The sequence below is a fragment of the Ylistrum balloti genome, unplaced genomic scaffold (genome assembly GCF_031769215.1).
Source record: "Ylistrum balloti isolate Yb309-2 unplaced genomic scaffold, AGI_CSIRO_Ybal_v1 Utg369614, whole genome shotgun sequence".
NCBI classification, from domain to species: Eukaryota; Metazoa; Mollusca; class Bivalvia; order Pectinida; family Pectinidae; genus Ylistrum; species Ylistrum balloti.
In genome coordinates, this window is record NW_026781888.1 from 415,749 (window position 1) to 429,383 (window position 13,635).

Below are 13,635 nucleotides of genomic sequence, written 5' to 3' on the forward strand. Positions count from 1 at the left end.
TAACTTATTCTTAAGATGTATTTTAATTAAATGTTGTTGTTTGGAAAGATTAATATGAATTTATCATCCCTGGGTTTTTTTTTCTGTAAAGTTTTTGCAAAATTTAAAACATAATTGTATTTAGTATGACAAAACCTGTATCTGGATGGCTGATAAACCATTTATCTTGTGTAAAAAGAATCAGTTAAACTTCTAATGATTGAAATATCTACATGTTCGTTTCCATACATATACATATATTATTTTTGTGGTTTGAATTGAATATTCCCTGATTCTATAAAAAAAAAACAAAAGCTGCACAACAAGGCATTGTAGTCATTTAACTCATAAATTATCATTTATGTGTAAAAACAAACCTATTATATAGAAATTAATTTTGAATAACTCGGTATATGATAGGGAATATTCTGACACTGGAAATCTATTTCATGTAGAATTTTTTCACGTGGACAAATTATTCTAGAGCAGACATTTTACAGGGATAAGTTGTGTTTGTTATAGAGTGTTAATAATTGTTACAATTAAGTTCAATACAGAGGCATGTCTATGTGAATTTATCAAAAAGATTATTGATTTATTGATAAAATCCATATCTTTATTTAAATTACAATGTTAAAGGTCTACGTTACTTTTTGGCATCGTTTTTATTTAGTTTTAATATTTTATTTTTAAAAAAAGTAAATGTTCAATAGGTGGATACTAGTAAAACTGAGGTATCAAAATTTTATGTTACAATACGAACAGCAATCGGTTTACACGGGAGCGTCTACCCATTTATATACCAATGATACACGTGTTGCTGTTGTGTGTAAATGGCGACCTGTGACCAGTCTAGGTACCAGAAATATCGATCTGGTCGGCTCAACTATCAGCTGGGTGCATTACTGATACTATCTACCATCACTAAAATTCGAATCTCGACTTAAAATTGTTAGCAGTTATATCTCTAAATATTAGCGGTCTAAACAATTTAGAAATAATTATTTACAAATATAATGTTTTACAAATAGGCACCAAATATTTTAAATAGTACATTTATAATCAATATATTTTAAGTTCCCGTTAATAAAATTGTTAATGTTATGCATGTGGGCATATTTATCCTCACAATAGACATATCAATATTTCTGTGGAGCATATTCCCACTCAATCACCCCTTGGTGTACCGGGAAAATAATGCACTTAAAAAAACAGTAACATTTTATGGAACTGAATATTTCATCACCAAGTTTATGTAAAATGATCAGTATTTCATCGAGACATCATAATATTTTAAAGATAGATTTAATAATGTTTTAATATTCAGCTCTGTTTTTATTCACATTTCATAGATTTAAATACCTGGAGAGCAGATTAGGTTTCGCTCTATTTAACCCGCTGATCAACGTACAATTTTATCTACATAATCAAAACAATTCCACTGTACATAAATACAACTTACCTGTAAAATCATGTTGTGATAAATACTTCATACATCTTTAACTTTCTGTCTATAACTTATGTTACACTGTATATGTTCTCAACCTTTTTCGGAAGAAATCATTGTTTCTAATAGGAAATTATTTGTTCTTAAACATTCACCAATCAACAATCAGCTAATGATATGAAATGCTATCAAATATTTATGGAAAATGGTGACAGTCATAAATTTTCTACGTACATAAAATAGGACTATAATTTGTGCCCTGTTAAGCTTTATCAGTTATTGATTAAATTTCCGTTTTGTTACCAACGTTTTAATGATCCAGGTGTGTTGCAGACTGTGACAATTTTTCTAAAATACTGTTATATGAACTCTCTCTGGTGCACCAAAAGCCATTGTAAATATAGACTAATATCAAATTGTAACCACAATTATTAGCAATAAAACCCTAATTAAAACAGGTGAGAATTTTTTCTAATTAAATCATAACATTTAGTTTTTGAAAATTCAGCTAAACAATACTTATTGCAAATATATTATGAAATCAAATTTTAACTAAAATCATGCTCCGACAGCTAACTATGCCACAAATTATCTTCTCTGATGAAGGTAGATTTACATACAACTTAGGGATATAGTGGTAAATCTTGTTGATCAAAGTCTATAAATAGCATGTATTAGTAGACAATACAGAAAAAAATGTTTAGGTATGATAAGCTTGTACATGTTGCTTTCTTTTTACTTCTAAATACCTTTTTTTTGAAGTACAGTGTTTCACTCATTTTTCCTATCTTTGGGTTACATATATGTTATTGATATAGTATTAGATATTGCATATTTTATACAACTTTGTCAGCTGACCTGAACAGACTAGTACACTATATTTTTCAGTCTAATACAATATTATAAATAAATTATTGAGAATACAAAACATGTGCTCACAGACCCAATCAAGTCTGGCAGACCAGATGTTTGGCATAAATCGGTTATGGAATTTCAACCACAAGGATATGTGTATTTCACAGGCATTGCTATTGATACACACTTGTTAGCGATATTCAGTCGAATAATGCAGCCTTTAAGTTTGAATCGATTAAGAATATAATGAAAATGTGATCTACCAGGTATGTAGATTTAATTTGGACAAATCATACCTTTTAGCATTAGACTTTACACAAAGTATTCTATCTTATTATTTTAGTCTGTTTTATTCCTTAGTTCTCCACCTTAATCTATCTGTAGCACACGAGAAAGCTTAAAAATTTTACAACTCCATTAAAATTACATGTTGCTTATTTTGTATATACTCTTATAAAAAAAATCCTGAAAGACGTAATTTTCAAGTTTCTAACACATATTAGACTCACATACAAATCTCAGAAACCCATATCACTGCTAACTTGATTCTCCAAGTAAAACATTTACGATCACCTGTGAGATCACAAGAAACAATGAAGGGCGTCACACTGTTATGACAAAATTACGTATTCTGCTATATTTTAAAGAAAAAAAACTACACGTAGAAATGCTATTAGGTCATATTTCATATGAGCAACAACCTGTTGATAAATTATTTCGCTTTGTTTCACATGAACAACAACACGTGGGAGTAATATTTTGTTAGATTTCAACAGAACAACAACACGTGAGAATACTATTTTGTTAGATTTCAACAGAACAACAACACGTGGGAAAACTATTTTGTTAGATTTCCACAGAACAACAACACGTGAGAATATTATTTTGTCAGATTTCCACAGAACAACAACACGTGGGGAAACTATCTTGGTAGATTTCCACAGAACAACAGCACGTGAGAATAATATATTGTTAGATTTCCACAGTACAGCACGTGAGAATACTATTTTGTTTGATTTTCATAGAACAACAACACGTGGGAATACCATTCTATCATATTTCGTATGAACAATAGCACACGGAGACTCATTACTCCTGGTTCCCCTGTTACAAATACAATTGTAACAGAATTTCAATTAATCTGTAGGCTTTAAACATAACATTTTCCACATGGTTTTTTAAAAATATTTTTTTTTAGTTTACATACTGTTATTTACAAGCTGTTTTGTAATTCTGTTGTGTACAGCTTCTGTGTATGCTCTGTTGTGTGTGTACATGCTGTTGTGTAAGTCTGTTGTGTTTATTCTGTTGTGTATACTCTATTGTATATATGTTGTGGTGTACATTATGTTGTGTAAATGTTGTTGATATCCCTGATCTTCACTTTATCATGCCTATATCGTGAAGTTATATACCGTGTGTCTGACATGGTTTACAGGATTATCATACAATAAAACCGGTTGCCTACCAGGCTAAAATCAATAAGTATTACTTTTCACGCACTACCGGGTTACTCACTGTGCATTTTGACATTATCTAGTAAACATACTAATTTCAATAACAATGCACACAGGTACGTAATTTTCTGGGCTACCCTAGGCCAATTATTTATGATATGAAGGCTTTTCAGTTGTGACGTCATCTCTATTATAAGAGATTTATTGTAGTGTTAGGAATATGCTACTAAGGCTTGGAGAAAAGGACAGTATATATTTAGTGAAAGGACAAATGGGATTCAACATTCACAAAATGAAAGGACAATGGAATTCTATATATAAGGGAATTGACAGGAGCTTGGTAGTATGATATTCGGTAGTGGACAAGTAAAGGAAGAGTGATGTTAAACGAGGTTATTGAAAGGAGAGCAGTTTTCAACATCTGAAGCAAGTTGATCAGGCGAAATGAAAGGACAATGTTATTCTACTTTTGTGAAATGAAATGGCATAGTGAACTTTGAGGATGTGAGATCGTTGTTATTTATCGTTTGGGACGTGGAATATATAGTTCGACAATCTCACCTGAAGTGAAAAAAATAAGTATGAACTTTACAAAGGGAGATGTGTAAGTACTGGTTTAGTGATAAAATAAGTACAAAGCTAATATTTTAAATCCTACACAATTTAGTCTCTACAAAGTGAATCTCGCGTACGGTTTAACAATATTAAAGTGAAGGTGTGTTAACTGGAAGTTTTTTGTCTAAGTCTGGATTTATGTTATTATATTATCAAACTTCTCAGTCACAAAGTGTACATCAAGATTTTAACCAACATACTGCAGTCATGAACAAGTATCAGAATAGCTTTTTACAAATACGTTTGTCTAATTTGTACATATATATTACAGGTATATATTTGAAATTCTTAGTCGGTTGCATCAATATAGAAAAAAAAACATTAACTATAATGATATGTGTCAATATCACGGCCTAATATATTTACCTAAAATTTAATATCAACTGTTGATTTGAATACATAGATATTTGTCGAAAACATGAAAGTGATGTGACTGATGTTTGGGATTTCATTGGCTCGATACGTTGATGATAAAAAACATCAACATGGCACAAAGATTTTAAAATCTGTAATAATAATAGATATTTCATTACACGCGTTTCAATAATTATAAGCTAAAGGTATTAACAAAGATACATTTAATATTCTATATCACAGATATTTTATGTTAAATTTTGGCGATTTCACCAAAGAATGATGAGTTGAAGACGACCGCAGAAATATCACAGACAAATATTCTTACTGGTAGATGTGACTTACCAACCTGAAGTGAAACAAACATCTATTAACAGCCCTACATAACTCTAAGGAAGCTGAAATTGTAAATAAGAGAAGGCTATATATTCCTGGAATACGTATTGATTTTTATTAATAGTTTATATTTTCAAATTTAACCTTTTTAACGACTTCACTAGATAGGGTCGCGATTAACAATAGATACAGCTTTTACAATTCTGATTTTGGCATTACAGAAGGAGAAACACCTTCTTGTGGTCAGAAAGGAATGTTTACCTTTGTGTCAAATCCGTGATAGGAATCAATACCACGACCTTTAGCCTCGGAACCACACATATTCCCGTGATAAAATACAAATTGTGGTAATGTAAAATGTGTCCATTAATCATCCTATTGCTTTATTCATTTTCCACATCGACAGAATTATTTATCGATACAAACTTAGTCACCCTCTATAACCTAACACAGCGACCACCCTCTGTAACCTAACACAGCGACCACCCTCTATAACCTAACACAGCGACCACCCTCTATAACCTAAAACAGTGACCAGCCTCTATAACCTAACACAGCGACTACCCTCTATACATCACACAGCGACCACCCTCTAACCTAACACAGCGAACACACTTTATGCCTAACAATGCGACTACCCTGTAACCTAACACAGCGACCACCCTCAATACCTCACACAGCGACCACCCTCTATAACCTAACACAGCAACCACCCTCTATACCTAACACATTGACTCTGTGTCGATGAAAATCTCATTTATGTGAGTACGGTAATTTTACACGATGTCATTTGATTTCACAGAAAAATAAATATTTAAGTGAAACTATTTTACTACTGTGTCATATTTCGTAACTTTTATTTACTGAATTCCACGTATTCTATATCTGTACAAGGTCGTTTAAAATTAATGTAGAATTAAGCAAAATATATGATTTTGATATTTTTGCAAGGTAAATTAATAACTTATTATTTTCTTAATATTCTTTTTGCATTTTTTAAATCTATATAAAGACGGTAAATTAAGTTACAAAAGTGATCTATAGCTAATTAATATAATTATTTGCTGAGGCAGAATGAATATTGCAATTTCAGCTTGTAGGAATCATTGAATCATTTTAAGTCACGGTAGTAAGCACATAATGCACACGTATGAGGGACTCATAATTATCTTTACATTTTTAAAAACCACAAATAAACAAGAAAATGTGTAAAATGACATGTGTAATGAGAAATTGTACTTGTTTTTTATTTTTTATTATTTTTTATGAGAGCTAATTTATCTATATGTAAAAAATAAAAGTATGTGCTTTGGTGTAAGGGTCCTCGTACGTACACTTTATTACAAATGGTTAGATATACTTATTTTATAATTATTGCACGAGAAAGCCATCTTTGCAGAAAGTACTGGTGCGTTTGGTTTGGATTAAGTTAATAAATTGGTATTCCTTGTAGATGTTCCACGAGGTTATAATAAACAGTTAAGTATGTATTTAAACAGAAATAGGTATTGTTAAAACTTACTATATCGTCGCCGAAATAATAATTTTGTCAATACAAGTTAACTGTAATTTAAACCATCTCATTTCCCATTTGTTAACAAATTTATTGATTTTTAAGACAATAATTTAATCAATAATTTATTGTCAGTACTCTTTTTATCATTTTTTATGCACTGTTTATTTTACCATATTATATATAGATGAGCGACGACTTCCTGTAATCATTTCATATCCTTTCCATTTTAGAGTTCTGCTATTAAATTATTTGTAAGGTCTCCAGAAGACATTACAATATTACATGACGTGCTGACGTTGTAAAGCTATAGTGACCCTGCAGTAATCCACTATTTCCCATAATTATACTCGATTGCCTTAGTGAGACGTAGCGTTATTATCAGTATATGTATATTGTTGTAAATAAACAAGATCACTGTAGATGTTACATTTGATGTGGAACATTGTGTATGCTATTTTAATTACAAAGTTATACTTAAGGACATAATATAAAATCAAGTGGATTGGGAAACAAATTGCAATATTTAACATAATCACGCGGACTCTATGGCGTGCTGTTAGAATTAGTGTGATTTTGTTCATATTGTGTTAATGATAAACTTTTTAAATCAAACTGACGGTAAGTATTATGTTAGGATTCAACAGCCCGACCTGATATCAACATTATTATTTTGAGAAGATTTTGTTTGACTATATCCTGTTTAGAACCACATTTAAGATCAATCGTCTGGAATTTCTTCGTGATTATGAATATATTCTCCGATACAATCGTATTTTTCGGAATTGGTCACAGTTCTCGTCACTCTAAAAGTCAATACCAAAGTAAGGATAATTTTCGTAGGGTCACTTCCTTAATTAAAAATCACTTTCTCAGTTTATATCACTTTCTCAGGATCATTTCCTCGGTTAAGATCGCGTTTAGGTTTGAATTATTCTTAGCTGGGATAACACAGGAGTTAAATTTTTGAGATTCACTCCATCTTATTAGTTATACCTATATTCGTATTTGGTAATATTTAACACCAGTCTAAAATCTTATTCATTTTTTGACGAGTTGCATTAGTAATTGCAATTTAACATTTTTTCAAGCGAATTTATAATTGTAAACTAGCAGCACTAACATTAACATCATAAGCTAAACAATTTATTATTTTGAAATACAAAAAGCCTTGCTGTATATTATGACTAGGGAAATAAATGTTAAAATCGTACTTCCTTTAAGATTTATTATTAAGAATATCTAAGAATTATTATTCGCAATTTTTGTAAAATAAATAAAAGTTTATAGTTATATATTTTCTTATTTCAATATTAAAAATACATTTATCGTAATTTGAATAGGATGTTTCCTCAAACTACTAATGTGATAGTGTTAGCATCCATATATAGATTCCACGACAACCACACATATCAGACATATTTTCTCCTGGCATTCGTAAAAACGTTACATAATATACAAACCAAGTGGTTATTACAACATTTACACATATATCATGATAAGTAAATAGTTGTCATATTACACAAGAAATTATCATATACAAATAGCTATCATATTGCCACATTTTTTATTTATTTATTTTTTTCTCCATATTTTCTTTACAAAACCAAACATTAAAAAGACTTTCGATAATAGGGTCAATTCAATTTGGCTTAAGCAAAAAGGATAGATGCGTTGATAAATAATGTAAATTAACGTTTTTTATTTTTATATCGCAAATATTCTCCTCGTAGCATTGCTTTTACACAGCAATTTAAACCTAGAAACTACAAGTCTTTAATGACTAATTAAAAATTAATACTGACTTTTCGAAATTTCGATTATCAAATGATAATTCAGTGGTGAATTACTGCTGTTGGTATCTGATTTGATCAAATGTATCCAGACAAATTCGAAATTAAGGCAGATATACAAAATTTTATTTGCATGGTCAAGATTAATCTAAATCTAAATATAATTTGATATAGCCATCTATTTATTAGATACAGTTTATACAGTGGCAGCTATTTTAAAATACAATAGTGTACACGTATATATTTATTTTTATTGTTAATTCTAATTTAATGTTGAAAAAAACATTTATGCAAATCGAGTGTAACTTCGGTGACTCAACCAAAACATTTTCTTTATACATTTGTTATGCTATCATAAAATATAAAAAAAAAACATAATCATATGCACTTTCAGTATTCTCTTGTAAAAATGAAGGTTTGAAATTGAGGTTCGACAACTCTGTCAGCTTCGACTGCGTGCTCATAATCGATGCGGCACAGTAGTTTGTGCATTCATTTGAATTTTAGGTTACAGATCCCACCTACCTATACAAATACTCACTAGAGTTTCCATGAAGATAGATATTGATTAATATAATGCATAATAAGGATATTTCAAGCTTGAATCTCACATGTACTTAAACCTCCTATCTCACCTGTACTTTAGTCCTCACCCATAAAATCAAAATATGCCTTTATTAAACCCTCAAGATGTATGTGCCTTCATAAAACATTGTATACTTTCGAATTATTTTCTTCCGTTTTTTTATTATCATGTCGCAGCTGCATTGCAAAGTTAATCTGATGTGAAGTAAACTATTGAATTGTTTAGTAACGTGCTGTGCACCTAAGATTGATAAGTTAGAGATGTTGGACTTATACGAAAAGGTAGTAATAATTACAGTGTCTTAATTGATAAGCAAGCATACATGTTACCGATTCGGAAAACACACTTTAGAATTCAGTAGAAAATGGGTTGGTAGTGAAATACACTATGTTACATCAGTTAGATATATAAAGAACTTCTCATTAAATACAGGATTCCGGTCCTGAGTCTGATGTGAATATGAGATGTTATGACATATTTGGAGGGAAGGTCTCATTCTATTTACATGACATAGACATGACACGATATGGCAGGTCCAGCGACAATATGTTAATATGTGGCATATCTGGTGACGTCTCCTGGATTTAGGAATTTGATATGGCTTGTAATGATATAACTATAAACACAAGTGTGAAGTGTCTTCTAGTTCATTCAAGGGATATAGACATCAGAAACAATAACATGTTTACTCGTAGGATTTTTATATAAGGGGTATAGCACATCTGGTAAAATGTCTTTTTATATCACTCATGGTATAGATATGTGGTGATAAGACATATAACAGGATATAGATGCGAGATGCATACTCTTTGTATCTAGTTGTAGATATATACTAGATGTGATATGATGTCTGGTGGTGGGATATAAATACAAAACAGTATGACATGTCTGGTGTTAGGATAATAATCCGAAGCAGTATTGCATATCTGGTAAAGGGATATAACTACGAAAAATATGACATATCTTATGGTAGGATAAAAATATAAAAAAGAATGATAAATCTGGTAATGTGATATAAATACGAGATCGTATGACATATCTGATGATAATATGTTAACACAACATACATTATATTACATATAATATTATATGTCTTGTGATGGGTTTCATGTTTATCACATTTAAGATCTATGATGTTATGAGGCTTAAGACCGTCAGATTGTTAGACGACGGTATACAAATATCTGCAAAATGAATTATCACGTGCAGAGATTATTTACGCTAGCATTTCCTCGATACGCGACAAAACCTTAGAATATGATCTGCTTTTTATAATTCTAAAAATAATATCAACAAATTTCTATGCAATTGTATAACCTTTAAATTTAAACTATATAGTCAAAATAGGTTCACTGACTGGCTATATTGCGTTTTGCTGTATATTATTTGTTTGTTTATTTTGTTTGGTGATGGACCGTAAAGGCGAAAGTTATAAAAGAATTGAAAATAAAAAAATCAAGTTGAACTGTTAAACTAAATCCATAACTATATGAACATAATGATGTTTAGCTCTGTAGCTTAATCTACACAAGCACTTTATATATGGACCTTCACTTCAAAAACATATTCTTAGAATATTCGTTTGTGCTTTGTACACATTTAGCAAGGACAGTGACATTATGGTATTTACGAATAACAATTCTTTATCTCAAATGGTGACAGCATTTGCATGAGATTTACAGCAAGACAAACACTTTACTACAAGACAATTATACATATTGACAACAAACTTATACACTAATTTACATGAGATTTTACTACAAGACAATTGCACATATTGCGAGGAAACTTATACATTAGTTCAGACGGAATGCAGGTTCACAATGATCTTTACCTAAAATAATATATTCTAAGCCAAGGATGCAAGTAACATAATTTAAATCACACATTAACTGAACAAATCCCGTGTCTTATTTCATTTGCCTTATTCATAAATGGTAGAATTGCTTTCTGGCAATACCTATTTAACAAATATTTGGTTTACAGTAATATTTTATTCGCCACCAAATTTACCTGATACATGTCTACATGTATTATCATATGTAAACATATGTTTAGTTCAAAAATTGTATCTATAGAGTTATGTTTACCTGGACATCTATATCTTGATAGCCGCAAAAGAGGATTGTTTTAGTTAGTTACTCCTAATTTGTTTTGACAATATTTCATTGAATTGTGAGACAATGAGGATTCAGGAAAACTGTATTTATTTTGTTGGGCTTAGTTACTATATCTGCACAAGTCATTCCCGCATCATACTTAGAACTAGCTCATGCCTAGCACTGATAGTATTCATTGTAGAACCTACACTTATTGTCTGAGACTTCATTATAATTGTGCAGACTGACTCGATAGCTGGGCACTGGCCAATATGACTGATAAGTTCTAAAGTGAAATTTATTTACTTACTCACTTTTATGAGAAAAGTGCAACGACCAAATTTCCCTCTCATTGTTTGAAAACAATACACATTACGTAATCTAAAAATAGCTAAGTTACTTACAGTACACAGGAGTGAAATAATTTGTCGTGCGGGAAGAATAGTTAGGTCCATTATCTTTAACTATAAGCAGAGAAGATCATTGAAGGTTGTGATAGAAATGAAAAATGATAAAATATCAAACTCCCTGTCATTCCAAAATCATTAGATAATAGTTATTTGTTTTAAATCACTAATCATGGATACGCCAATGTGCATACACATAAATGAAGGTTATAAATAGTTAGGACCTGAAATTACTGAAATTACTTAATTGAAAAAAAATCATGACATTATATTTATGCAAAACGACCAAGAAAAGAAATCGAAATTTTAACGATTATTTTAAAGTAAAACCCTGCATTTTTATGATCCCTTTCATGTTACAGTTTATCTATAATATCTATATATTAGAGTTATTGCTGTTTGAAAGTCATTTTGTTTTATTCTCGTAATGTTCTTCTGATCATTAAACTATTTTATATGTATGTACGTGTGTAATCTAGTATTAAGCTGACTGGGCTGCATGGACAAACGCTTCAATGCCTAGCTAACGTTTTTAGCGGACGTTGGCAGACCTTTCAATGAGAAATAAGCAGAAATCAATAGCCATGGATTACAGTGTGAACTTTTCCCCCTAATCCGTCTGTACCCATTGCAGGTTTGGGGGAAAACGTATATAATCTCACTGAAGATATTGCATGTATTTTGATGGAGCTATACGACACGAGATAAATCATATTCTCATTGTTCAGGTCGGTCTAACGTTTTGGACAGCTTTGTTATGCCGGCATATTTATTTACAGCACTAAGATATGTGTAATACAAAACAGAAATCTAGAGAATATCTGTACAAACCATACACAGCGCAAATATAGTGATATCTTAACCTACATCTCATAAAGAAGACATCAGGGCTTTTCATACAATAACGGCCGTTCATTAACCGATCTTTGAAATGGATAAAACTAACATTCCTCCACACCTGCTGATAACTTAAGATTTAAAGGACCATCTCACATTCCTATTGCAGGTCGATGATCTAGCATGTACAGAAATGTTTAACCACTGAAATAGCATATGATCATAGTGTCCATCCTCTTCCTTCGCTTTAAGGACTCGTCTTGATAAAAAATAAACATATAGACAAATCTATAGGTTCAACACAAACCGATACATCCCTAATTAACCTGGTCACTACTGTCATAAGTTATCAAATTATCATTAACTTTCATTTACTCTTTCCAATCGAATATTGTAAGTGAAAGTGTTAATTTAGTGAACAAGCAACACACTAGTAAGCTTGACGCGGTTTCACGAATGTTCACTAGACTTCAACAACATTTCCCAACAGATTAAGTTAAGTCAAGGAAAAACTTTGATTGTAGCCTGTCTGGTTTGTTTATATCATCAACGACCACAAAAAGGTTTTATCATTCTTCACTGGTAACGTCTTTATAGAGCCTTTGGTACTGCGTAGACGACAAATACCACACAACAATAAAACTTCATTTCTCAGAAAATGTTGATAGTCATCAATTTATTTTTCTGGTTTAGTAATTTATCCTTCGTCTTTGAGACTTGTTTTTTCTAAAAACACAAACACTTTTTTTCTGTACCCCTTTTTGTCCTAAGAGTGATATCAATGACCACAGTAGACATTATGTTAACAAAACATTTTTTTTCTCTCTGCACTTGTACTGGTGTTGTTGTAAAGAACTGATACACGATTTGTTATAACAACCGTTATGATACAATGTGTAGGACAGCCATATTGTTACTGATTTATATCAGCATTAATTGATCTTCCAGTCTACCAATATAACCTTTTTTCAGGCTTGTGCAAGAAACGTTTAATCTCTCTGGAGGACTAGCAAAAGTTCCACTTTTAACCTTTTAGTCATTTATGTAACCTTGTATTCATGTCTAAATGCCATCCCATAATTTTAATTGTTTGGAGTTCATTATTCTTATCAATCGACTGCTTAGTTGATTTGTTCAGCATTTCTAAGCTCGGGTGCCATAGTCGGTGGCCAATTTAACACTGGTCGTTTGAAGACCGACTTGCTGACCTGTTACTGGTCACAGATTGTATGAGAGCTGACTGGCTAGTTAATCCCTGGACAGGCCGACTGATCACTGGTTGTAGGGGGGCCAACTGGCTAACTGATCACTGGTTGTAGGGGGGCCAACTGGCTAACTGATCACTGGTTGTAGGGGG